The 26594-nt window shown below is 40.6% G+C and overlaps 1 protein-coding gene across 5 annotated transcripts in view; it reads left to right on the forward strand.

The window, feature by feature from the left end:
• The window catches only part of DCX (doublecortin), a 136741-nt gene that overhangs the window by 24163 nt on the left and 85984 nt on the right, over positions 1-26594 (forward strand). The window contains exon 1 of one of the 5 annotated variants that reach the window (XM_031554685.1): positions 23378-23548. The exons of the other annotated variants lie outside the window; for them this stretch is intronic. The gene's annotated coding sequence lies outside the window, so the exon portion shown is untranslated. Of the gene's footprint in view, positions 1-23377; positions 23549-26594 lie in introns of those variants that run through there. 5 annotated transcript variants of the gene reach the window in all.

Raw genomic sequence — 26594 nt, forward strand, 5'->3', positions numbered from 1 at the left:
TTTTTTTTTTTTCCCCTTTTGGGTGGAATTAGTTGGGGAGAGTTCCCAGCTGGGATCCTGTTTGCAATCATGGGCAGGTGTCACTTTTCATCTGGGACCCTCAAACCTTGCTCTTTGACATTGTTGCTTTTTATGTTGTTGTTTTTTTCTTACTGCTTAGTGTCTGGTGTTCTGGGGAGGTGTCTGTGGCTGTTTTAGCTTACAGTTCATTTATCCCCTGAGGAATTTGACACTGTTAATAAGTGTACCCCCAGCTTGAATGCCTTGTGGCTAAATTTTTTTTTGCTTGAAGCTCAGATCTACCTGCTGAAAAGAAGCAGGAGGAATTGAAGTTGATGTGGGAACCTAAACAGTCCTGATCTCAAGTCACTTGACCTGCATTTATTATGTACCCCCAGCTGACAAATGCAGGTATTTTGTGTCACTGTTCCGGTTACTATACAAATTAAACAGTATGAAAATTAGAATTTTCATTGTGTGCACATTTCAGGAGGCTGACAGGATCAAGATTGCTTACTTTACACAAAGTGGCTCAGTTTTCAGGGGAGCAGATGTCAGTTTGGGATGTGTGCAGTGGGCCCCAAGGTTTTACCAGCAGAGGAGCACAGCTGGAGGTGACCAGGATGTGGACAGGGAAGCTGCGGTTTGTGATTGCTGACCACTGGGCTGCATGTAGCTGTGTTTCACATGCAGCCTGAGTATCTGTTCCCAATGTTCTTTATGTCCTAGCTAAACCTGACCCACAGGCCCACAATTACTGTGGGTTTGTGGTAGCTTCCAGTGACTAGAGGCTGTCATTCATTCTCAACCTGTGCTTTGGGCACTGGCAACAAGGTTTCCCTCTGGAAAACAGGTCCCATGCAAGTTCGGGAAAGAGCATTTCATTTTTTCTTTCAAGCATTGTTTGATGAGACAAACGTTTTATCTCCTTAGAACAGCTCTCTCCTGGTAGTTCCCTATCTCAACTGCCCGAGCAGACGGGCCACAGGGTAATGAAAAACAGCTGCATAACTCTCTTATCCTTTTGGAGTGAAGGAGTATATTATAAACCGATCCTTTTCTGGGTTTCAAGTTTTCTCTGTTATAGTGCTATGTGTAGTGCCTTATTTTGCTGTTTGTGCTATGATTCCCTGCATGCGTATTTTTACTGGAATCAGTCCAGTTTCTCCTTTAGCAACAAACTATCCAATGACACCTCAAAACCGTGGGAACATGTCCTTTTATTTAAGGAGAAATGAGTGAGAGCACTGTTTAAACAAATTATGTTGCTGGTTGAGTTATGAAACTCAGAAGAGGCAGATAGGCGTCTATTGAAATCCTGCAACCCAGCTTTCTGTGTAATGCTGATGAGTGTTGCTGAAATGAAAAGATCTCTCTCACCCTGCAACCCAGCTTCTCTGCTCAGCTCTTTTTCCCTTTGTTGTTTTTGCAGGAAATTCTCTCCGTTTTTTAGATCCAAGCTGCTTTTTGCTGGATGGGCATACTTGGATTTCTTGTTTCCTTTGTAGCAGGGTATAATAAAAACAGATGAATTTTAGATAATGTCACAGTTTATACCAGCTGAAGCTAATAATTGCTTGACTGACTGCTGAATTCCTGAATTGTTCAGAAGTATGTAAGGCTTTCTCTCTATGCAAATTCTTGGAACAGTCAGTGACAAATCTGTGTGATATAAAGGTATACAAATTACCTTGGAAATACACAGATAAGAATCCAGGGAAAATAATTTTTCAAGCAGCCGTTAGAAATCTGGAAGCTGAAGAGTAGAGTCCTCATTAGGTTCCTTTCTTCACATTGTTTGACCTGTGCACCAAGTGTTGATCAGTTAATTTTATACATCTTTCTATACATCTTTCTCATAACACTCCCACAGATATGAAATTTGGTTTTAACAAGGACCAAGGAGATGTGAGTGATTATTAGTGGCTATAATCTGTTTGTTTCTTCATGGATTCTTCTGTTATTCAAATTTATGAATTCTATGAACCAACTAAAGGTTACTTTGGATGTTTCAAAATTTTATTTCAGTGTAGCTGCAGAGAATGAAGACAGAGCTGGGCTCTCCTCTCTCCCTGTATTTTTGCAGCTGAGACATCCCAGGTTATTCAAGCTGTCATCTGCAGAGACCTTTGATAATTCAGATCTGTTTGTGTGTAGGAGGGCCAGGATCAAGTGGAGGCCTCTTCTGCGAATGTAGATGATATTTATTGAACTCTGGAAAGAAATACAACTTGGTAGGTGTCATGCATTTGTCAAAGATGACAGAAAACAGAAACAATATTTGAGTTTTCAGTTCCAGGGATGGAAAGAAAGTGTGTTAAATTAGAGCAGATTTAATTCAGATGGCATGTCTGAAATGCTTTGTGTTTGAATGTACTTTCTTGTTTTGAGGTTACACTCAATACCAGTTTATCATTTATCTATTCATTACTGTCTTTACCTTTTTCTCTTGTTAAAACAGCTTCCCTCTTCCACCTACATGGTTAATCCTTGCCTGTATGAGAGTTTGACTGAACCCAAGGCAGCTCAGTTTGCCCGGAGTTTCAAAGGGCTTAGAGGAAATTCACTCTCTTCACCCCTCAGAGATAACTTACAATTAACTCATAATTAACTGTGATCTTCTAGTAGTATTCATTACGGATGGCACTAATAATCATACTTAGCACTTTTGTATTTTCAAAGCACTTTACAGTTATTTAGTCCCTCAGTGAGGTGTGGTCACATAACCTTGAGGAGGGCTGCCAGGCATCAGATTTTCAGCAGCTGTTGTTGCTGTTACAAGCTGTGTTGCTGTGCTGTACAGCTATCCATAGGACATCTCCTCAAACAGGTGCCCAGGCCTTCTTTAGCCACGAGGTCCAACTCCCAAGGTGCCCAGATGGTGTTAGACCTCTTACATGGAAAAAGACCTGTTCTTTCCCTTTCCTGCCTTCCTCATCTCCTGTCCCAACCACCCATAGAAGTGCTGATGCCATGAGGAGAACTGGGTAACTAGGACTGCCTGCTGTTCCTCTAAAGGTCAGAAGGTTGCTGATTTCTGCCCAGAACTGTATAAACATATACAGTTCTATATAACAAAAGCGTGAATTACTCTGGAAAAGATACTAAAGCAAGTGACAGCACTTAGTGCTGTCTGACTTGGCAGAGTGGAATCTGGTTTTTTGTTTGTTTGTTTAAATGTATTTTGTCCTTTTAGCCATGTAGTGGAAATCAAGCTAAGTCACAGCTTGAACCAGTGACTGAGCACCTGGTGGGAAAGCAGGGCCAACCTGGGGAGCTCAGGTGCATGCAATGTACTTGAGTGACCAGGAGAGGAACCAGGAACCACCCCTTCCCAGACTTCATTTAAGGGTCCTCAATAGAGGAGAGGGATTTCTAGCAAGATCCCTGCCTACCAGAGGCCTTTCAAAAGTAAGCAGTTTTTCTTTCACGTCCATGGCTGCTGCATTTCAGCTTGTTCTCACTTGCTGCAGCCTAGGATTGTGCCACTCCACTATTATTGCTGTACTTTCCATCGCATTACAGCATTACACACCATGACTCCAAGTGTCAGATGATCTATATGATAAACAAGTGGAAAACAAAACTTTGTTTCAGTAGGTTTTGGAACAGAAGTCTTCAGTGAATTCTTGGACTTCCAAATATTTGTTGTTCATTCAGATTTGCATGGAATAGATCTAGCTGCCACCATCTTTAGAGGAGAAACACTGCAGTCAATCGGATGGCAACCCTGAAAACAAAGGAAGTTGCCTGGAGTTTTTCTTTCTTAGACCACAAAGGGTCTCAAGTAAATGTGCTGATTTGTCTCTACTTCATTTCTGCTTCACAGAAAGGGAAAAATTACCACCACTTCTCCATAAACAGTCTGTCAATACAAAGTGCTACAGACATGCATGTGGCCATGTGCCCACTGCTCCAGTAGAGCTGAGTCCTTTTTCTCCTGTGCATTCCCATGCAGTCTTGTTTTGCCCAGTATAGCGTGCCTCAAAATGCTCATGTGTTTGGACTGAAAGTTTTATTGTTTTGGAAGGCTTTGGGCTATTTTGACAACTTGGTTTTGTTTTGAACTTCATTCTTCAAAAATACTGCTATGGTTTTGTTTATTTATAAAAACTCATTCTCCCACAGATAACTCAAGAAATCCAGTCTAGCATGATGTTACTGCTAATTTTAAGGAACATTTCTAATCTGATTTACTGTTGTCAGTGAAGGACTGTGTTGTCCCACAGACAGAATTCTGTCTGAAACAGTCCTAAGTTTCATTTTCCTGAGGGAGCTTGTAAAGATTGTCATTGCAGATCCCCTTTCTGTAGGTAAGTTGATGAGATCTAGCTTTGGTAGGGCCAGGTAGAAAGAGCAGTGTTGTATGAATAACCCTGGGAGTGAGGGCTATCTAAAAATCAGTTCCACATGAAATGCAAGTACATAACTGCCTCTTTCCACAGAAGTCCCACACAGGTCCTTGTTGGTCTTGGAAAAAAAAAGTTAGTTGAAAAATGAGTCAGGGATAGAACTTAAACCAGATACTGTTCTCTAGCCCATGGTCTAGATTATTATTACCATTATTACTATTCCTAAGTAGGACAGCTCTTGCAGTACCTATTGTTAGGGACTTCAGCACAATTTCTGGACCCAAGAGCTTCAGGGAAACCTGGAGAAGCTTTTGGATGTGCTGATCATCTATTTTTGCCCATCCAGTTGTTAAGATACAACCAGAGTGGCCCTTGCTTGATGTTGAGCCACTCTGTTTGTTGTTTAAAGTCATTTTTTTCTAACACTCATAACCAAGCTTGTCTTACAGCCCAACTGCACTACTTACTGGATGATCTTGGCATGACTGTCTGTGTGCAGTAATTGTTCATAACCAGCCTTATTTTATCAGCAAAGTAAAGAACGAGCTTTCAGGAGACTAGTATCCATCATCCAGAGGAACTACCATCTGCGTGGGCAGTGCAGGTTTTGCTGAGATTTGGGTAGCTCAGAAACTACTTCTTCCCACTTCCAAAGTGGGACTTGTGCCCAGGGGAGACATGGCATGGACATACATGTCAAAGCCAACAGGTTGATCTGTGTATACACATGAAATGTGAATGTTTTGTATTTTGGTGCTCTATGTAGTTTTCCTGAAATTCTGGATATTCTTAATGGTGTCTGAAAATGTACTTTTTTATTTCTACTTTTTTTTTTTTTTTGTCCTTCAGTCTTGCCCCATGCTCAGGCTTTGGACAGCTTAGCATTGCCTTCATTGCCACTTAGTATTGTTTTATGGCAAGTGAGTGAGTCAGTCTTGAGCTACTGGACCTGCTGCCACCACAAGGTCGATCTCAGTCCCCACAGAGCAGGACCTCTGTGCAGGGAACCCTTTGACTCTTCGGGCTTCACACAGTTTTCTGCTTGCAGGACCAGCTTGAAGTGTTGAGGATGTGATTCCCTGGAAAGTGCTTCACAGAGATGATGTTGCAATATGTATAACTGTATCTAAAACTTTTCTCAATCTGTGCCTCTCCTCTTGTTACAGTTGAAGGTACCACCTGAACTTGCCAGGCAGTGCTGTGATTACAAAGTTAAAAGCTTTCTTTAGAGCTCATCCTGAGCAAACTTCCCTAATGCTGGTGTTCACTGTTATGCAGGGTATTATTTTGGTCTGAATGCTGAGCATTTATGAACTTAAGCACTTATAAACTCACTTCTGGCAAGGACCCATGAGTCACTACTTTCAGAACCTTTAAAATATGAACAGATATCTTGAATTATAACTAAATCCTCACAGGCAGACCACAAAGCTGAATGCACAGTGGGTAGAGTATAGGGAATGCTAGCTGCAAAACAGTTAAACTCTTCTCTAAAGTCTCAGATGTCACATTATTTGCATGATTCACAGTTAACAGATGGGTTTATGCCTATGTGTAGGGGGGAACTGTTCTTCAGTTCCAGTCATTAAATAATAATTACAACAGTTTATACTGTAAAGAAAACAATTTTGTGATGACCCTATTACATCATCTTTTATTTCTTTGGGTTTGTTTTCATTCTGATCCTGAAGAAGAAAATCCCTTTTTTTCAGTTCTCATTTATGAAATATGTTGCTGAGGGAACTTTACCCACCCACACAATTTGACTTTTCAGATATCAGCATTTCCACCCAGAGCTGGATGAACTCTTTGAAAACTCATCTGGAGTAAATATGGTTGAAATCCTTGCACAAGGAGAAGAAGAAGGAAAAAAAAAGTAGTAGATGCAAATGTTGCCATCTCTGCTCTGCCACATTGTTTCACCATGATTTTGAATAAAACTCAGTTTGTATCAATCTGTGCTATAAAGGAAAGCACAGTAAAGCTTAGCCACTGTCAAATGTACTAATAGTTTAAGCTAAAATGATACAAAATCAAGTGTAGAAAGCCATTGCTGCATTACCTGACTGGCATGGGATTAAACTGTCTAAAACTGTCTAAAAGTCGAAGTTATCAGTTGGAATAGTACCTATGCCTCATGCTGTAGCTTCATAAAGAAGTTGCTCAGGTATTTTCCTTTAATCCACAATCCACTTGCCAGGAGTTGATCCTTCCCAGTAATATAAACCTCTCTTGCCATGACTCTAAGTTCTTCTCTTGCCTCTTCCTGAAAGCATCTATACCTTAATGTTTGTCGTTTTCAGCTGAAGAGCCCCAGAGATTTGTGCTGTGATACAGACACCATGTGTTGCCCTGACCCTGTGTAACAGTATCTTACTTTATTCTACTGTACTGAAGGAGCAAGAAGTTATGTCAAATGAAGCAATTTTGAAATCTATGATTCACTGGATGAAAATATGCTCTTATTTCTCTGCTCAGGTAGAATAGTAGGAGCAAAACATTATCAGTGATTTCAGGTTAGTTCTGAATTTAAATCCCCACTTGGTGCTCTTAGAATGCAGAAGAGGAGCAAAGCAAGTAGTATGAAGAAAACTGCACAATGTGACTGTTTGAGTTCCCCTGATTTACTGGAGGCCTCTTTGTATGACAGCTTTTAGCATCTATTTCTTTCCAACAACAGCGGAGACAGGATGTCAGCCTAGACATTCTCTTAGTCTCAGTTGTAACAGCTGTTGTTATATATTTATGGCACAGACAGGGAGTGTTTCTACTTGTTGCCTTTGTCTAATAGCAGTCACAAATTCTTTCTTCCTCAGCCTCTGGGTCACTAACAGAACAAACTCAGTGGCCAGTTCCACTTAATTACTATTCATTTTTGGTGAAGCAAGGTTACTGTGCCTGAATATTAATAGCCAGTTTGGTTTTTCCCCCAGATCTGTGTCACAAAAAAACACATTTCCCTTCTGTCTCCAGGATCAAGTTGTCTGGGAAGTCACTGTTCTGTGAATAGGCTGGACAAAGACCTCATTGAACTTCCCTTCCTTTTTATCAGCAGGCTGATCTCTCCGTTTATTTTTAGCATGTTATCAACAAAAGTTGCTTTATTGCTTCATTGTTTATAAATGAAGATGTTTACAATACAGATAAACAATTCTACCTAGAAAAATTTTCCACATGGTTCTTCTGATAGCACACAGCATGAAGTCTGCTGCTTGGTTGTCTGGTCCTTTTCTTTTTAGGTCCAAAATACCTATCACATCCTGCCTCATTCCACACAGCCTCTCTTAGTTCCCACTGAAAGTAGGAGGTATCATTATCCTCCAGATTCACACTGCTAACCTCTCCCAGCTTCTTAAAAGCCAGACTTGCCTAGTGCCTAGGCATTGATTCAAAATACCAACCATTTAGAGATCTTATGCTGTGCTCAGCTGATGCTCTTGAAGAGGTTTCTTGTCCTGGGAAGCAGCAGAAAGCCTTGCTGGGCAGCAGTGGCCAAGTAAGATGTTCAGTCTTCTCCCCTGTAGCAATGAAGAGATACTTTTTTGATGCTGAAAACTAGCTTTTTCTCTGGCAGGTTCCTGTTATTCCAGTACTCATTCCATGTACAAAGATTAAAGAAAATGTCAATTCTGGGCTACATCTTCTCTCTATACATCTATGTGACTCCACTGGTGATAAAGGCATTCAACCCTTCCCCTGACAATAGCTTTAGGAAATATTACTTTGTGTCAGTGTCTGTTATGTGCCTATGCTGCCTTCTGTAAAGGGCAAATGCTTCATTTCTACTCCTTCAACAGATAGCAGTTTTCTATTTTACTTCCTGATGCCAACAAAATCTCTCTCTTCATAGAATTTTAGCCTTGTGCAATAGGAAGAAGCACAAAATCTCCTTCTGCATACAGTTTGTTGTTAACATTTCTTCCTGCTTCAGCTGCTCTTCTAGTGACAGGCTTAAAATAATCAAGAAAAAGAAGTAACAAGTGTACAAATAATGCAATGAACTTCTCATTTCTTAATCTGTGACTAGACCACATACAGCGTATGTGATGTTGTGGGTCTCTCAGCAGGGGTCAGTCCTACAAAGATTATCCTGAGAACATGTACATTTAAATGAAAGTACGGTGTTAGAGATCAGACCTGAAGAGATCATTCACACATTCAGATGCGAAGTCACTGTACTGATGACCAAAGATTGTGATAGCAATGCTCTCTGTTGGGCTGCACCGCAGCCAATTCTCAGTGGAACCATGGTTTCTCTAGGCATTTTTCCACCACCTGTGTTTTCAGTTCCCAGAGTTGGGCTTCCTGGAAGAGCTGTTTGTGAATGTGATGCCAGCATTATCGTCAAAGCAACTGGCTCCTTATTTGGCCTGTGCAGTCCTGAGTACCAAAGCAAATATTGCAGTCTTAACATCACCAGCAGGTGCTATAGCTACCCTTTCTTAGCATCCCCTGTCCATTTAGGCAGGTATTAGTGAAGGATTTGGTTCTTTGAATATTAACTTGGCCACTTATGTTTGATGAACTCCTGTTCTCTCAATTGTTTGCAAAAGGTGAATTGTTGAGTTCTGGAGGCTAACAGAGCTTGCAGCACCCAGAGGTGCTATGTTTCCTTGGGGATTGTATTGACCTACCAAATAGCATTAGGAGGCAGACTTGCTGGAATTCATTCTATCAACGTGGAATGTTTCCAAAGTCCTGAGTCTGTAGCCAGATATGTGCTGGTATGGCCCTCTATAAATTCTTGTTACTCAGCACAGAGCAGAGATTTGCATGTTATCCATGTTTCACCGAGCCTAGCTTTAAAGCTTAAAATATGGCAATTTGTGCTGGAGAAGTCTTGTTCAAAACCTACTTGTTGAGATAAATGCTTTTACAAGGATGGAGAGAGGCTGATCTAGAATTTAGTTCCACAAGTCTGTGCTAGCATTCATTGCTTTGCAGTATTAATGTCTGCAACCTACAGCCTCCATCCTGCCCCTCTTAGATTCCCTCTGTATTCCTTATAACTCATTCTGCATATTGTCCATTCTTGTTCTTTGTAAGCTGTTCTCCTCCACCCCCAGCTCACCTAAGGCTCGCACAAAGTTCACATGAGCAGAGTCAGTTTATTGTAATGTTCATATTTCAGTGGGTGGGTAATATTGGACAGGGCTGCAGTAGAAAAGCAGCAGTGAGCAGCTGTTTCCCGTTTATTCATATGTAACCTCTACAGCACTGTCATCAGAATACTAAACAAGGTTCTAGCATTTGCTTTTTTGGTTGGTTGATTAGCAGCCAATTGCTCTTGAATTCCAAGATGAAGTGTCTGCGTGTCTCATTAGCAGGGTTAGCAAATCACTGCCACAGCAAAACCTCAGCTGCTTTTAGTTGTAGAACACAGTTGTCGGTTGCAAGCATCTGCTTCCTGTGACTCCTTTTGCCATGGACTCTTCTCTGTTTCACAGGGACCGTAGGAAAGCTCTAGGCCATACCAGGTTGAAAAGAGATTGTCACACTTACCAAAAATGAATACACCTTTTCCTGGTTAAAAACAAAAACAACTAACAACATAAAAAGCTTTAGTTTCTGTCCCCAGTGCAGAAATTTATTGGCTGATTCACTCTTGCTGACCTGGAGTGACATCTAGGTATCCATGTATGTATTTCAGGTATAACCCTGAGAACATCCAAAAGGTTGTGGTGGTGGGTTGAAGTTCCTTGAAGCTTCCTCACATCAGTGAATTCACACTCAACTTTTTCACCCACTGTACGTTCTGGTAAGCAGTGGATATTCAACTGTGGAAGTAAGGAAAAGCGGATGGAAAAGCCATGTCAGAAGGGATGGATGCAGTCCTGTAGGTCCTATAATTAGAGTCTTACTTTCTCTCTGCACCTGGTTTTGTGTCCTCCCAGCATAACTTGGTTGAACATAGTCTCATATTGCCAAAAGCGGAGTTGTTAGGAAAAGCAAACACAAAAAAAACCAACAAAACAATATTTTTTCTCTCTGTCATAGTGAAGGTTCTTTCCTGCAGTATATTTGCAAATACTTCAGGAAGCCTCCTTTTAAATAAAGCAGTTGCCATGAATTAAGAGGGCAGATAGCAAAGGTCAAATGTATTTCCTATACTCTAATTTTGGCTTGGAAAATTACTCTGATAGCTTTTCCTGTTAGTTCCAGTGAGGTAGCTAAAAATCCACTGTGTGAGTCAAGTCCAGCCCTGAGAGGAAGCATCTAAACACCCAGCAGTGTAACGAACTCTACTACTTTGTGTACATTCTCTGGAAGGGAATTCAAGTCTCTGAATCTTCCTGATCCAGCTGATCTTATTTCAAGTAGCTGGAAGATTTGTACTGCTATCTTTTCTAGCCATATAATTTCTTACCTTTTAACAATTTGAGATATTTCATTTTCAGTGGCTATAATACTACAAGCTACCTTCATACTGTATGAAATATACTCATAGTTTGTGACTTATAGTTTGTGGCCTGTGATATAGGGTCTTCTGCCAACAAATATTTCCTCCAAGCAGGACAACATTTTTTAAAGAAACAAAAACAACAGAGTTTTCTTTACTGCTCTTTGTCACAGAAAAACAAAGTCTCAGACCTAACTGTAAGATAAGGTCCATAAATGAATAGTTCAATTGAAAGGAAACCCACGTTAATAAAATTTGGAACATGTGTCTCTATGTTCAGCACTGACTGTCACTTTTGGAGACAAATCCTATTTTTTCTGGTAGTGGGACACTGAATTTCTCAGTTGTGCTAACATGTAATGATTCTCTCTGTTGCCCTGCTTGTAACTGTCAGGGCACATCGGATTCACTGCCATTTGAGGTAAGACTTGTTTTATGCATCTGACAAGAAACGTTCAAATGTCTGAGGTGCTTCAGGTAATTCATCTGAGACAGAGGATAAGTTTCCTGCACAGGAAACATGTTAATGTGCCTAAAAGAACTACAAAGAAGCACATGAAGAGTGCATGGGAGTAGAAAAATTCCAATGCCATTTATTCAAGCAGCAAGAAAAGCATTTCAGTTGTTCCAGTCTGATCTTGTTTAGGTCTTAGTACACTGAAATACCTCCCAACACTCCTGATAGCCTGAGCATGGTTTTCATTTTCTCACACTGAAGCCTCTTTGTCCCTGTTTCAATCTTGAAGGCAACCGGTCTATTAGAGAGGATGAAGCAGTTAAAGTACTATGCCTATTGAAAATACTTGGCAGTAAAGATAGAAACCCATTTAAATGCCTTTCAATTTGTCTATGTCTGAAGTCATAGGCTCTAACTTAGCAGTTATTTGGTTTACTCTACTCCAACTTTCATCCAAAATTGTTTTAGTAACATGAAGTGATGCAAAGCAAAGCCAAGGACTTTTCAGAAGGAAAGGTTTTCTAAAGTGTTGAAACATGGAAATAAGCTGTGCTTAAATCTAAGCAGTATGCCAATCATTGCTGTCTTAAAGATAATGATGGGAGATATGATTTGCTTGGTTTGAGTGGTACATAGATCTGAACTGGGCTGAGTTTCTGAATGAGATTTGGATACCAGGCCTGGAGCTAGTGCCATGAGCAAGCAATAATGGTAACAAACTCAAAGAATTAGTACTGGAAGTACACAGCTATGAACACAGCACACAAAATATGAGGCTGAAAAGCTCTGAGTGTGGGTGAAATAACATAACTCTCACAAAGTACTGCAGATCTGGTCAGTGGATATCAAAGGTCTGACTGACAGTTACTGATCCATTTCCCTTCAATGACAGAAAGGAGGCTGGGATGTAGCTGTAATATTCTAAGAAAATGGATAATGCTGGGATATCCATCGTTTCCATCTATTATCTTCTTAGCACCGCTATTTCCCTCAGAAAACAACGGGATGCTGCCAATTTTCATGCAGCTATGGTTAAAAGGTCTGAATGCATTTTTTTGATCCCACTATTTTTGTTCTCTGCATTGCTATTAGACTGGCACATCCAGTTTACCTACAACAGTCTTCTGTGGCCTTTGTCTTCCCATAATGGTTTAAACTGGAAGTTTGGATGCCTTCTATCTTATCTTGCAAATATCTATAATAGCTTTTTTTTTTTTTCCTAGAAATTGTTCCTACTTGCTGCTAAATTGAATATCTGGACTGTTTCTGGTTATAGCTTTGAGCTTTGTCCTAGATTTCTCTCCTAGTTCTATCCTAAGATCTATCTTAGTTTTCTGTGCCTCAGTTTGCCACTTGTGAAACTGACTTAATTCTTTGCTCTCCCACCTTTCTGGCTGAGGGGCTTTTAATGCATGTGATTATGGCCACCTGTCTTTTTTTCCAGGGACAAATGTGGCTTCCATGCTCTTTTTTCTCTTGAATACTTTGGTTTACACATTTATTTCTGTGTATTGCATCACGGAAATGCTGGTGCTTGGCAACACAAATGATTACAACACATCACCAGCCCTTAATGAACTTCACTGGACATCTCCAGGTAAGGGGTGCAGCTACCAACCTGACATTTCCTTCAGGAAACGTTCTGTACCTCCTCTGATTACTCCCTCTCCTTCATTTGGAATATCTGTGATAATTAAATCACTCCAAAGGAAAGTGATCAGTTGCTATAATTCATTTAATAATTCAGTGTAAGCCCCAGGTTTCTTTTTGCACAAATGAAATTTGCCCTGTTCACAAAAGATCAGCTGCCAGGCTACTTGCTTACTCACACAACCCTTTCTTAATTAGATGGCAGAAACTATCAAAGCATGGTCCTCTTTGCACAGATGACCTTAGGGAAACAAAAAGGCTTTTCACTGGAGAGGTCCTGGTAACCCTGCCATAAAGAAGAGACAGATTCATTTCTGGAAGAAGATATGAATGTATAATTGCTGTTTGGCCACTACAGGCATCATCTCCTGTTCTCAGGCAGCAGAGAGAGAAGATGGGCTCAGCTGTTACACTGTGGGACCCCTTAACCTGACTTCTTACTTTTTTCCCATCACACAGCTATGCTTCTCTTTGCTTTGGTAGCTTTTTTAAATAGCTGGGTGAAGTCTGAATTAATGTCATCTTGGACATAAAGAGCAGTGAAGTTTGGTTTGCAAAGCATAGCATTTTCCTTTGTAGCTTGAAAAGTTCCTGTGTAAGTGCAAGCACATTCTTTTTCCCACAGCATAGTCCAGTTAGTCTAGTGGGATGTAGCATGTACAAGTAAGTAGGGTGCCACTTGAAAAGAGAGCCACAGACATGATGATTCCTATTGTTTATGTCTTTAGACTAACCTTGGATATTTTTGCATTTAAAATCATAGTGGTATAATGGCTATTAGCTCCAAACCCCCACTGAAATGTTATAAAAGGATCCAACTAGGGACCTGAGTATTTAATCATTCCTTTTGCTTTTCAGAAACTATTTATCTATTGAAGAGAAATTCTACATAGCCAGGATTTCAGGTCTATGTTAACAAGGAATGAAGACCTTGTGCCATCTTTTGTACCTGGACTGGTGCAGGCTTTATATTATCTGCACTGCAACAGCACCTGATTCTCATCAATACAATCACAGTTGTGCTAGCTGGTGGGCTGAAAGCAGGAGTGGGTGAGGAAGATTGTATACAAAAAGCTCAAGGAGAAAAACTGCTACATCTTTTGATTTATGGCAATGAACATTTTTTTTGTCAACCTGTCCCCTTCCCCCCTGTGGATAACCTAAGAAATCTCTGCTAAATTGCCTCTATGACCCATACAATGAACTATAACAATTCTCTAGATTCCCCTCCCTCATCTGTAGATTTTATAAGTAATACTGCTTCCCTCTAGTTAACATTCCCTGCAAAATATCTTGTTCCCAGTGACCGACTCATTGCCTTTGAATTCAAAGTACGTTTGGATTCATAATAGAAACATCTATGAGTTCTTATTGAAGGTTTCCTTTAGTTGTATCCAGAAGCTTCCAATTCCTCAACCACACAAGGAGATTGCATCTGAATAAGAGGACTCCTTTTTCCTTGCTCATCCCTGTGTTTAGGAGTTTCTGAAGTGCAGAAGGTAGAACCACATTTCTATTTTCATTTATGTGTGTGAAATCCCTGCAGTGATAGAGGATTGGCTCAGCTCTCAGCAAATACAGGATCTGTCTGACATTTAAACTCTCAGCAGTAATAATTTCATTAACTTTGAAATTTCTGTCACTGAAAAGGAATGGATTGACATGCTAGAAACCAAAAATATCAACCACGTGTTCAGTCTATATCCCATTATGTTTTATTTTGTGTCAGTACTCATTTGTAAACATTAATAGGCAGTAATCAATGGGAGTATCCAGTGGCAACCACTTTATATAGTGGATTCCAGTTGGAAGTTTTTGAATAACCTGAGAAATTCATTGTTTCTGGGTACTGTCAAGGATCTGAAGGCTCCAAAACATTTTGTAAGTTACTTGACAGTAATACAAGAAGCATTTATAAATAGAGTATAAAGATGACCCAAACTTCACAGCATAGGGCAAACACTATCAGGGGTTGGCAAAAAAATAGGAGTACATTTGTGCCCAGATGTTACTTCTCACGTTTTACAGTGGCTTCAGAACTATTTGTCTTGTTGTGTATGGGATACAGAACCAGAGGAACTCTAACCTGACCTATGTTTCTAGTTTATAGCCAGCTAAATCAGTGTTATTTGTTCTCCTGATTGCCTGGTGATAAAACATTTCCTCCTTAAAATCAGCCCATTTTAGTAGCACATTTTAATTTTGTGGAAAAGGGCAAATGTCTTTGTCATGTTTCCACCTCAAGACAGCTCGCCTATCCCTTACAAAGAAAGTCTTGTTCTCCTGTTTCCAGAGAAAGAGATCACAGCTCTATGGCACAGCAATATTGGATTAGCCCTCTGCAGGCATGACTCTCACGTGTAGTTTTCTGAACAGTAATTTTTCTTAAGGAGCCTGAGGGGAAAAAAAAAAGAAAAATAGAAGGAACACTAAAGGCCTTCACTTTCCAGAAAGATAGAGCTTGATTTATTTTCTTATACCAACAGAAGACAAACATAGTTACCTTGACTCCTACATTTATTAGACTTTGACTACCATTCCTTACAGCTCAAAGAATGCAGATCTTAAGAACTCACAATGGTAGGAAAGAAAAACAGCATTCCTATACAGAAAAATGCTGTAACACTTAATGTTCAAGTGTCCCAATTTTCCTACCATAACTTGATAGCGGTGAGCACAATGGAAGAAAAAACAAAAACAAAAACAAATTATTTCATCCAATTTCCTTTAAGAACTGTGAGCAGCCCCACCTGGTTTTTGCTTTTAACCAATTCTTGCCAACAAATATGTTGAAATGGTATCTAAGCACTTACTAGGGATGTGTTGCTTGGTATATTCTGTAGGTTATTTTCTATACTACTCAGTTGTCAAGAATTGGGAATTTGGATCATATTTTAGTCTATGGTAAATTGCTATATCTCTGTGTGAAAAAGGTCTTGTTTCTCATGACTGCTCTTCATATTACAGCATCACAATAAGGTAACAAAATGGTAAAGTGTGATGGCTTGAGCTACTTGAGCTAAAGACTCAAGCAGAGTCTAAATGAGGTCTGTGTAAGTATCACAGAGCCTGGACTCTTTAGTTAGAAAGATAAGCTCCATCTGTCAGTAAACCATGTTGTGATGGTTCTCTTGTGTAGAGATAGGTTTCGAGTCAGGGAACTTACATTTCCCAACGCAGTGTAAAGGGTTGGCTCTTCACTATTTTATTTTACTTTATTTCATTTTATTTATCTCATAATTTTATTCTAATCATTCTTCATTGCTAAGATCATCTCTTTCCCTACCTTCATGCTGGCAGCAAATAACCTGGAAAACAACTTGTTTCCAATACCTGCTCGATCTTAGGCATCAATTACAATTTTTTTAAGAGCAGTTTTTTTTTTTTTTTTCTTGCATGTAAGTCCCTCCCTTGCTTTAGCTGTCTGTCTATGCTATACTTGTTCTGTTGCTCTATCTCACCCCTGCTCTCCACCTCTTCCACAGCATCACAGCTATGTTGGCAGTGGGCCATCTAGCACTCCAGATGGCTGGCACTTGCTGCTTCTGCCACAGGCTGAGGAAATGAGCTAGTTATTTCAGAAAAAAATCCAATGCTATTTACTTCAGGGAATGGTGACACCAGAATAAGTTATTACATGCCTCATTTCTGAAGGATGTGTTCCCTGCTAGTTAAAATCTCTTTCAGTAAAGTTCCTCTAAATCTGCCCCATAACTCCCTCCCTGACTGAGGTACAGAAGAGGCTGTTTTCTAATGAAGGTATAGTAGCACCTCTCCTCTACTTAAGGACTGCTTACCCTTAGTATAATCCACATCATAGGTATTTTTTCGAGCTAGTGTGAAGAACATAAGGGAACAAAAGCTCTCTTGCTAGACTGTAATGCAGCTTATCCCAGTGTGCAAGTAAATTAATGGTACTTGCTGAGGATGATGTTACATTTACTCATATTGTATTCTATGTTTCAGTACTCCAAAAAATCCTGCTTCCTTACATTCAAGGCATTAGATTTTGTATATTGCAGACTTTCCTCATGGATCCTACTGTGCAGTCTCTGCATGCTTTATAACCAGCAGAGACTTCATGATAGTTGAGCCAAACCAATGAATATTTTGCTTCTGCTGTGGGTGAAACTGGTTTAGGCCAAGTAAAATGTATATATATATTTTTTCCTAGAAGCTAGTTGTGATCCATGGGAAAGTGAGTAAAAGCATGTGGAATAGTCACTGCATGGTAGAAGTTGCATGTGTGGTGGGGGCAGCAGGCAGCAATAATTAAGAATTATTGTCTCTTCTGGGATGTTGATACTGTGCTGGACCATGGCTAAGCTGGAGAGCTTTGGTAGAGAGTAGTGAATGGGCAATTGATTCCTGTTAGCAAATATTCTTTATCCTGGGGTTTGTTGAGTTCCTTTCCCTATAGCATGAACACAACTAGTGAGTTATCATCCATCCCTTTCACAGCATGAGCTCACCCCAGTGACCTACCACAACCCACTGCTCCATACCAAACACCTCTGACATCCACAGCCTGCTAAATCCTGCAGTGGATTGAAAAGGTAGTTACAGCAGCTGATATGAATATTAAAAGCTGTCTTCTGAAATCTAATTACATCTCCTTGAAATTGATAGCTATTTGGCCAATGTAAATTAAATAATTTACTGCTAATCTCTATTTTGGAAGAGAAGATAAAAAGCGGCCCTCCAATGAAATAACTCCATATCCTAATTTAAAACAATAGTTCAGTGAATGGGACCTCCTGTCTTCTCCCCTGCTAATTAGCAGGACGTTACTATTATCTCTTCCCTCACTATAACTCAAATCCCTCCTTTAATGACTCTAAAGTGGTCACTTTTTCAGTAGTCTTTCCCAGCTATGTTCTGCTTGGTACTGATCACTCTGTATGTGAGAAAACTAATGTTTCTCAATTCTGCAGCTTTTCTCAAGAAAATTCAAATTCCTGAAGCAAGGCCATGAGCTTAGGGTTTGTTGAAGAGCTGAGAAGACTGAGCAGTTTTCAGATCTCCCTTTGTATATGCAGAAACACAGGCTCTAGGAAAGATTAGGCTCCTCTCTGAAGAGAACAGATTCTCTGCGTGCATTCAGTTTGTGTAGGTCAGGCTGGCAAGGCCTGGTCAGCAAGTAGCATGCTTCTCTTAGTACAGAGCTCTTAGTACTGAGCTCAGCTGTGGATGAAAAGTGTGCATATTGAGGGTTGTGGCTTGTCTGAATGTGAGTTCTGGCTCTATTCCTCTGGAGTCTGTTGGGTGCCTGGAAACCCTTGTTTTGTGTTTTGATGGTGTGAAACAAAGCATTGCTCCTGCTGAGGAAGCTCTTACTCGAACTCTGTGAGGACTGCCAAACCTGCTGCCCTCCAGCTTTTAAAAATCTAAGGAGACTCCAAACGTTTACAGCCTCCAAATGTAATCTGCACATAAAACTTAAACCCTCTCATTCCATGAATTGTTGGTGGGAGGGAAATATTTGAACAGTAATTTACAGCACAAATTAGAAGTTATCCTAGAGCTGGACAGAAGGAAATCTCAAGCATGGGGACATTTTAAAAAATGTGATCTGGGCGTGAGGGTTTATATTCTGTTTGAATTGGCAGTGTATAATTTAAACCTATACTTCAGACAGCGTTGCTTAAAGGAAGCTGGTCTTCGGCAGGGGTTTTGGAAGTATAAAAGAAAACTGAGACTCTTAAATCACAGCAATGTATGACCACATGCATGTTGTGTGAGCTTCCCATGTTTTAGCATTGAGAAGCCAGTAAGAATTTTATGGAATGAGTTAAGCTATGAAAATGGGTTAAGTAATACCACAGGGATGTTATTAATACAGTGTGGCTGCAGCAGAGTTTAAAACAGCTGGATATCTCCTGTAGCCTTTCCTTCAAAGTTTTAATTGCAAGGACAAAGCTGCTCTGACCCTCTGGCTGCTACCCACGCTGCAGGTCTGCACGGCTCAACAGCCACTACAAACTCCTTAGCGGGTTGCCATCTGCTGGCATTGCCTTTAACTGCTTCCTCCTGGGCAGCGATGGGAAGGGCATTTACAAAATACGGGGAAGCAAGTCTGACGTGTAAATGCCTGATAACTTGCTTTCTTTAAGTGTTTTCTAAATCCTTTAACCAATTGTCTGTGTTGGTTTAGCAGGCCTTGCATTAAGGGGAAGAAAGCTATGTTGTATGAGGGGCCTGTTCCTGGTGTCTGTAATTTGAAATGATTTCTTATCACCCAATGAACTACATGAAACAAAACAGTAATTAGCTTCTGCAAAACCTTCCTTTGGTCTGACATGAATCAAACAAGTCACATCACAGATTGTTTCAATGCAGCGCGAAGCTGTGACTCCACCTCTGGGATTTGTTTCCCCCCATATACAGCTCAAATCCCAAGTTTGAGCAAGGGTCATTCTGCTTTTCAAGATCCTGTAATGTGCAAAATCAAACAAACAACAAGAACAAATCTGTTCCTTTTCAGTTTAGGGATCTAAATCACTGAATCCTACTGTGCAAATGGAGAAAGATTTGTGTAAATCTGGCTGCATCATTGTCGAGAACTGCAGTCCAGCCCTGACTAACCATTCAAGATGTCTGAGATGTTGTTAGGTCTTGCAAATGTATGCTTAATGTGTGCTGAAACTTGTAGGAAGAATAACCAGATTATGGGAATTGATTTCCTAAGAGGAAGTTAAACCAAATCATCAGCTATCCGTTCCTTTGAATTAAATCACTATCGTTACATACTAACCGTATTGTTCAGCTTTACCTGAATTTCTGATCAGAAGTGATCCCTTGTAGTAGCAAGTAACATCATGCTGTACAGACACTGCCTGTTGTGATGATGAATAATCATTACATGGCTCTCGGTAGCTGGGTAACAATCAGGCTATGCTATACTGCCCACCAAGTTGCAGGGGAAGTGAGCATGGTCCAGAGCTGGCAGTGTCCTTGCAAGTCATCAAGGCAAAAAGCCTGTCTGCTCGCTCCTTTCCACAAAGCAGGAAGGAGGGTGGGAAATGCAAAGTGTAGGAGAGATCGTCCGTTTCTTTTGCCATGGCAATTCACCAGATGGACTAACTGTTGTGGCTGCAAATCCTTCTTAGCATCTCACAACACACACTGCAGCACTGCTAGTGAAGCAGGGTGGCTGCTTATGGGTGCATTATGTCCTCCCTTTCTAGGGAGCAAATCATATGTTTGAGAGCTGCACTTCCTCCAAACTGATGAGTCCTCGAACGAGGATTGCTTTGCATTCCCGATCTCAATTTCACCACGTGGTGGCATCGTTGCTGTCTTAGTGGTGCCTACAGCCCGAGCAATCAGCCCAAAGGCCTTTATGAGGTTTGCACCGAGGTTTTCACGGACGTCCCGACGGTGATTGCTGCGGGTGCTTGAGCTTTCAGGAGTACGATGCAGTTCCGTGCTGCTTTGTGAGGCACGGAGGAGGTACCCTTTGTGCACTGAACTTATGCATTCAGTCTCACGTCTGGCTTACTGTTTCCTGTCACATCTGCCAACCTCACAGGGAACCACTCTGCACTGTGTTTCTCTCTCTGTGAATGGCCTGGGTGTGATGTGGACATTCCACTCTTTTGTGATTAACGCTGCAGAAAGTAAAACTAGATCGCCTTTCAGATTTCCCTTTCGCACCTCAATAGAAAAGGCAGGGAAGGAGACTTAAAATGGATATCCCAAAGACATGTATAGGAAAGGTAGTAAAGAAGTAAAGAACAAGAGATAATCTTTAGCATGGCCAACTCAAAAGTGAGTGGGATTGTAGGGTTAAAAAAACAAGGCAAGCACTGCTTTTAAATACTGGCTTTCAGAATTAGACCACAAATTGGGGAATCAGCCCGATCCCCAGCACTGGGGCCTGGATCAACACAGGGTGACCACAATGAAACAAGTCACGACTGTGCCTAGGGGACATGCAAAAACTATTTGTATTATGCTCTGGGCCTTGAATCAGTCTTGAATAAAAGATACTTGAGAAGTGCTCCATCTGCTTTCAGAGTTACTATCTGAGGATCAAGCTGAAAATGTTTGTTGAATTGCTTGATGAGTGTAATGCAGCTAAGCAATTTAATTTTCTAAATGGAAACAGAATAAAACATCAACTCAGAACTGCAAAGCACTTGCTGGGTGCAAAGGACAAAACAATTGCCTGTTAGTATTTATGGCTGTGGCTTGTTTCTGTAGTGTGATTGCAATCAGCTGATCTGCCTTTCTCCAGTGGCTGTAACAAAGCAGGAGATGAACAAAATTAGTGGCTGTGATGTGTGTGGGTAAACCTGTCTGTCCTTTAGCCCATGATGTAAAGGTGGTATGGTGACATTCTGTTGGGACTTGATGTGTACTCAGCACTAGGAACTGAAACCTGTTGTTGCAGGAGTACCTTCACTTTGCAGTTCAGCAGATGCTAACAGAGGAGGGAACAGTGGTTATGACCAACTGGACTCTCATTAAAGCCAGTCTGGTACTAATATTCTTTTATTATAGCTAGCAAGGATCGAATCTGATGTTTTGCACTATTATGGCATTTCATCAGTTGATTTTTCTGACTTGAGGCACTTGCCTTTAGATGTCCCACGTAAAGACCACCCTCAGGTTCACAGTAAGCAGAGAGCTGGTCCCATTTGAACACACTAGGGCTTATTTTTCTGGAGTTTGAGGTCACGGGAAATATCTGCATTTCTTCATATTTTCTGAGTAGACCCTTTTTGGCTCCAGCTCTAGTAATTAATAAGTGTTAAGAATTGTGGAGTATGAAATGGAAGCCTTTTCTATCTGGTGCCTGAAATCCTATAATCTTTGCTTGTTCAGAGTGTTTACATAGTTGGTTCTGGGTAACCTTTTATGAGATCTTGTTAAATTGAAGGTAAGGATGCCTTCAGATGAGAGATCAAGACTATCTTCTAATCTGGTTCTTGATCCAAACATTGGCTGTGAATCCTGATGTTCTGGTACAGTTCTTCTGTTCAAGTAAACAGTGGTTTACAAACTTCCAGATCAGGGGTTTCTTATAATGAGGAATAAATAATCCATAAGTAGTATCTGGTAATTTTTTATCTTACATTGGGGGGAAGGTTCATAATAAAAAAAATATAATGTGGAAACAGCATCAGAATCAACATTGGAGTTTCTGGTGTCAGCTTCTCACTCAGTAAAATCACCATCATTGAATCATAAAATGACTTGAGTTGGAAGGGAGCTTATAGACCATCTAGTTCCAAACCTTGCTCTGGGCTGGTTGCCATCCACCAGCTCAGGGCCCCATCCATCTAGCCTTGAGCACCTCCAGGGATGGGGCACTCTCTGGGCAGCAGTGCTACGGCCTCACTACCCTCTGTGTCAAGAATTTCCTCCTAATATCTAATCTAATCATCTGGTATTCCTGAGATGTTAAACAATTATCTGGTTTTCAGCAAGCTGTACATTCCTAAAACAAACAAACAAAACAACAAAAGAAACCCTGGACTAGTCAAAGAAAACCCCAAATCAAAACCTACTAAAGGTTCCTAAAATGATCAGCATCAAAGCGCTGACAGTCATTGCCTCCCAGCAGGATGAGATGCCTATTTCCAGTGAGTCTGTTCAGAGGCATCAATGGATTCGTAGACTGCCCCATGCTTCTCTTGATGGTCATGCTGTAGACAAGGAAACATCTAACCCATGGAGCAAATGAGCTGCAGAAATTCAGATCATTATTTCAGATCATTATTTCAGCGCTTTAAATAGAGTTATCTGGAAGGCCATGTCTTAGGCTTGTATACCTAAACCTTTGTTTTGAAGATGAAACATACATGTAGCTCTTTGTAGGTTCCCTAAGGGTATATCTAAAGTCCCTGGATGTATTAATAGCTGCTAGGGACAGGACTTTGCATTGCCACCAGAAACAAATGATATTGCTGGCTGCTGCACGCAAGACCCAGCATTTCAAAGCCTGGTAGTAATCTGGGAAAAGAATCAGCTTTGTTTTAGTTCAATGTAGTTTTTGCAGAGCTGGCTCTCCCAGCTGGAGGAAGGTGACTAAAGATGTCAGAGGCAGCCTTGTGTGCTGTAGTGTATTTTATTGTTCTCTCCATTCTGACAGACTGTAACAAGTCTGTCCTTCTGAATGAGACTGCATCAATGCAAATAAGAAATCTCTATATACTGGTGTTTAAACATCTATCATTTAGTGTGTTTGTGTATTTTGTTTTGTAAGTGATTTTGAGCAGTTAAATTTTCATTTTAAAGCAATGTTTATCAATAATTTCTTAAAGATAAATGTGCCTGAAGAACAATGGCAGATTTAGCTAAGCAGTATCTGCAGCAATGAAAAAATCATCATTTACTACTGTTCTCTGTGAAATTTTAGGATAAAAGAGATTGTCTTACTGCTTCCATACGATGGTTCAAGTAGCATAAAAGAAGTGCTTCCCCACTCTGCTCTCTTCTTTCACGGAGAGTATAAAAACATCAGAGCTGCCTCTCAGCTCTGATTGGTTGTAGGTGAGAAAGCTGAATGACAATTGTTTCTACCATGTAGCTGACAGTTCGGCACCAGTGCTGAGCTTAGCCAGAATCCATGCTTTAAATACTAATCTTCTGCCAGTGGACAGGTTTTCTTGTGGCTTCCCTGGGACTTCATCACCTGTGCTCTGCCAGACACGTTGGCACAAACATAGTCTGTGCCTGAAGGTGAGTCCTCTGCTAGCAGTGGGTGCATGCTCCAAAGACAACGTGGGCCTCAGTCAAGGGTACCTATGGGCAGTGTGTTGTGGTATATGGACATGGGAAATGCTTGGCACTATGGAAAAGGAGGATCTATATAGGCAGGGGACTTCTGTAGCATTAGAATGAGTTGATTCAAAACTGAACTCACTTTTTTTCCTTGTTTATGACTCTTTCTTTGCCTCCTCTTAAAGTTCTGAAACCTTTGTACTCATGTAGTCCCTGCCCATCACACAAGATGATCATGATTTTTTTCAACTCCAAATTTCACAATGAGCCTCAGAGGTTGAGAGCTCCAGGCTGGTGTAATTTGTCCTTTCATTACCTCTAGTCTTTTCCAATGCTGTGCTGCAGAATTTAAAAAAAAATACTCCTAATGTCTCCTAAAGCCACTGAAGTTATTTTTCATCTCTTATTGAAAATTTTAGTCTTGTAGGTCAATTATTAAGAAATTAGTAGTCTTGATCATGAGTCTCCTCGGACAACCTTTGAGGAAGGAGACATCTAGATTTCTTGTGGTTTCATTTGTCATGGCCTTGGCTGGGACTTGCAGACCATTTTTCATGCTTAGTTTGGTCAGCAGAAACATACTGACAACCTCTGTGAGCTTCTGCATGTTCCCCAACGTAGATGCAATGCATGTGGCAGATGTTTCCATGGCTTTCTTCAAGCTTTGCAAATTGCTGTTGAGGAAAAACTGTGTCACTGAACTGCCACCAAAATTTGCCTTGTAGAACCACTGGATGTGGCAGGATTTATAAAAGGATACCTTGGCTGAGGGTGTTTTGTTTTCTCTATCAGGGAATTTGTTTTCAGCCGTGGAATATTTATTAATCTACGTGATTTGTTGCTTTGTAGAATGGAGGGAATAGGCCAGATGAAATCTAATGTTAAAGGTATTTTTTGGATGAGTGTTGTGCTTTTTTAGTGCTTTCTTATATCTGGATGTGTTGGGAATGTCTTTGATGAGTCACTAAATTAATTCTTCGGGCTGCATTGTTTCCAGATACTTAAAAAGGGTTTATTAGCATAGGGAATGGCCTTTTCACTTGTAGCATGCTTCTTGTTGATCCCTCAGAGGAAGGAATAGCTCTTTTCTCCTAAATTTTAGCAGAAGTTTATCTGATGCCAAAGTAATCTGCTGAAGTTGAGGGGATCTGCCAAGGGTGTGGGGCTGCAGCAGCACAGAAGCATTAATTCAGCACAGCTGCAGGCTGTCTCCAAAGGAGTGAGAGGTCCCACCCAAAGGGTGTTGTTGCTGTGGGATGCAGGTGAGAACCTCACATTCTCTGGCTGCTGCAGGTGGCCTTGGAGCCCAGCCAAACTCGTTGGAATCTACAGCTTCCAACCTTTCCTCCTTTCACAGAAACAGAGTTTTCACAGAAAACTCTGTCCCCTCTGTTCCCTGGGGTTTTCAGTGATTCAGGCTACAGATGGGACTATACAGCCTCTGCAGATGGTTACAAGGCAAAGAGTGGGGCAGGTTTGCTGTGAAGGTAAACCTCTTACTGTCCTGGCAGTAAGCTGAATTTGGCTCACAAGCTTTGGTATTTAAAAGACTTTCGGATGTGTGTGGTCCTTATAAAAATAAATATTCAAAGGAAACTAACACTGCGTGGTGAAAGTCTGTGAAGTGCTCATTGCTTATAGTGCTATGTAGGAGAAACTTAACTCTGTCAGCCAATATAGGATGGTTCTTCAAAGAACTATCAGCTCCTCAGGTTTAAAGGCTGTTGCTCTATAGTTTCAGAAGTGAGTTACTGGCTTTATGGATCTTAGGTTTTGACTGCCTCGACACGTTTGACAGAGCCCTGAAATAGTTATTTGTGATTTCAGAGTGCTTTGGCATAAAGATCTCATCCAACAAAGCTTTGAAAGGAGTGATCAGATATGACATCTTCAAAGCAGTCCAGAACAATGGAGGTGAAAATAAAAAAAAAAAATAAACATGCATCTACATAGACTGACTTGACAATGATGATCCAAGTTTTCCTACAAAAGCAGTGATCACTTGATTTAATTTTTTTTAAAAATGTTGTCTGTGGTGCAGCCAGACTTCAGCTGATTAGCACCCTTACATTGTGATGTGCTATGAATAAACAAAATTTTTATAGAGTTCAGGACAGTATTATTAGCAAGGCAATGGAAGGCCGACATAGAAAGTATTTAAGGCTGATTTCTGATAATAGAAACTGGATTTTGTATGCATGGGGAAGTTAGCACAGAAGCAGTCACAGAATCTCTTTTATCTGCACTCTGCTCTTCTCTGAAGTATCACAGTTGCCTGGCAATGCCAACAAACATGTCTTTTTCCAGATTTAGTTACATAGGCAGAAGTCTAAATGTTAGCTTCCTTGGAGGAAAAATGATTCACCTGATTTAAAGCAGATATTTTAATCTGAAAAGCTATATTTGTCTTTCCATTTTAGCAAGATGAGGCTATTGATGGGAAGAAGAATTTTTCCGATTCTCAGTACCGCACGCTGCCTAAAATGGTTTAGATTTGTCTCAGGGAATGATTCTCTTCTGAAGTAAATAGGTTTTGACCAACATTAACTCCTTGGGGCCAGTGAAGAAGTATTCATCAAGAAAGGGTTGTTTATCTCCATGCCATATTGCCCAGCCACTGTCTGTAGAATGAGATGATTCTGCTTTCATTTGCAGAGAAGCAAATGTGGTGTGATTCCACTGGGAATGTCACGTCAGTCTGGCTTCAGGGCTCTTCATCTTCAATGATGCTCCGGCTGCTGAGATTCTTCTTGCCTGTGGCAGGATTAAAGGGGGACAACTGTACTTCCATGATTTGGGCACCTTGTACAAATAACTTGGTTACACCAAAGATGAACATTGTTACCATTGACTGTAGAAACCGTATCCTTCAGTCAGGATCAAATACCAGGTTTCTTGCCAGAGTAAATGTGCTTAACCCTGAATGATTTTAAAAACAAGTGCCCATGCTCAAAAGTTTATGATAGTGTTCTGAGCAAGCACATCCATATACACACGCTTCATT

Source organism: Meleagris gallopavo, chromosome 9 (genome assembly GCF_000146605.3).
Source record: "Meleagris gallopavo isolate NT-WF06-2002-E0010 breed Aviagen turkey brand Nicholas breeding stock chromosome 9, Turkey_5.1, whole genome shotgun sequence".
Taxonomy (NCBI): Eukaryota; Metazoa; Chordata; class Aves; order Galliformes; family Phasianidae; genus Meleagris; species Meleagris gallopavo.